At 43.2% G+C, this 1,899-nt stretch overlaps 1 pseudogene; it reads left to right on the forward strand.

Moving 5' to 3' along the window:
• Positions 1 to 848, forward strand: part of LOC110288673 — a 2,086-nt pseudogene extending 1,238 nt beyond the window's left edge.
• Positions 849 to 1,899: the final 1,051 nt, after the last annotated feature.

The raw sequence follows: 1,899 nt of genomic DNA on the forward strand, positions 1-1,899 counted from the left end.
CCAGTACAGGGGAACGCCAGGGCCAAAAAGGGGGAGTGGGTGGGTAGGGGAATGGGGGGTGGGTATGGGGGACTTTTGGGATAGCATTGGAAATGTAAATGAGGAAAATACCTAATAAAACAAAACAAAACAAAACAAACAAACAAACAAAAAACCCAAGGGCATGAGCCAGGCAGTGGTGGTGCACACCTTTAATCCCAGCACTTGGGAGGCAGAGGCAGGCGGATTTCTGAGTTTGAGGTCAGCCTGGTCTACAGATTGATTTCCAGGACAGCCAGGGCTAAACATCGAAACCCTGTCTCGAAAAACAAAACAAAAACAAGCAAGCAAGCAAACAAACAAACAAAAACCAGAATTATTCCACCGAAGTGGAAGCTACCATGAACCACCTAGTCAACTTGCACCTGCAGGTCTCTTACACTTGCCTCTCTCTGGGCTTCTATTTTGATTGAGATGATGTAGCTTCAGAGGGTGTGGGATACTTCTGCAAATTGTCCAAGGTGAAGCACGAGGGCATGAGCATCTCCTGGAGTTTAAAGATCTTGGGGACCATGAACTCTTCCAGGATGTGCAGAAGTCATCTCAAGATGAATGGGGTAAAACCCAGGAGGCCATGGAAGCTGCCTTGGCCCTGAAGAAGAACCTGAACCAGGCCCTCTTGTATCTGCATGTCCTGAGTTCTGCCTGCACAGACGCTCATCTCTAACTTCTTGGGAAACCATTTCCTGGATAAGGAGGTGAAGCTCATCAAGACGATGACCAACCTCCATAGGCTGTCAGTACCACAACCAGCACAGACGGGCATGCCCAAGACATCTCTGGACAAGTATCTCTTTGAGCACGACTAGGAGGCCTCTGTGCCTCCCTCCTCTGCTCTGTACCGGCCAGCCTCAGGACCTCTAACTTTGTAACTGCCCTGGAGCCTCTCCCAAGTCTTGGACCAAGTAAAAATAAAGTTGTTAACTGAAAAACTACTAGATTTGTGGACTTCACATTGACATCTACTTAGTTTGGCTTAGGTGGACTACAGACTGTAAATCATTACAATACATTTCCTTAATAAATAGAGAGACATTCCATAAGTTCTGTGACTTTAGAGTGTAGAGAAATGGCATGAGGTGACTGCTCCCAGACTGCTAGCTGAGAGGTGACTCAGGGATTTCTGTAAATCCCAGCACACTGGGACAACAAGAAAGCATACTTTCTCAGGAGAGAATCCAAATATTTTGCCAAGTAAGCTGCATGCCTGAGGAAGTAGCCTTCATGATTATTTTCTCACAAAAATCTTACTTTGTTTGAATTAAACTATGCAACACATAAAAGAGTTGGGTTGCTGACAGATTTCTCATTCTGAAAGGAGGTTTGCATTATTTAGAGTTCTGTAGGCTTCTTGTATGTTCATGGGCATCTCATTCTTTAGGTATTGGAAGTTTTCTTCTATAATTTTGTTGAAGATATTTGCTGGCCCTTTCATTTTAATGAAAATTTCATTCTCATTTACTCCTATTATCTGGAGGTTTGGTCTTCTCATTGTGTCCTAGATTTCCTGGATGTTTTGAGTTAGGATCTTTTTGCATTTTCTTTGATAGTTGTGTCCATGTTTCCTATGGAATCTTCTGCACCTGAGATTCTCTCTTCCATCTCTTGTATTCTCTTGCTGATGCTCTCACATCTATGGTTCCTGATTTCTTTCCTAGGGTTTCTATTTCCAGAGTTCTCTCCCTTTGGGTTTTCTTCATTGTTTCTACTTCCATTTTTAGATCTTGGATGGTTTTGTTCAATTCCATTGCCTGTTTGGTTGTGTTTTCCTGTAATTCTTCAAGGGATTTTTGTGTTTCTTCTCCCAGTTTAGCAGTGTTTGCCTGTAGTACTTTAAGGCCTTCTACCTGTTTAGCAGTA

Source organism: Mus caroli, unplaced genomic scaffold, assembly GCF_900094665.2.
Source record: "Mus caroli unplaced genomic scaffold, CAROLI_EIJ_v1.1 scaffold_15418_1, whole genome shotgun sequence".
In the NCBI taxonomy this organism is placed as follows: Eukaryota; Metazoa; Chordata; class Mammalia; order Rodentia; family Muridae; genus Mus; species Mus caroli.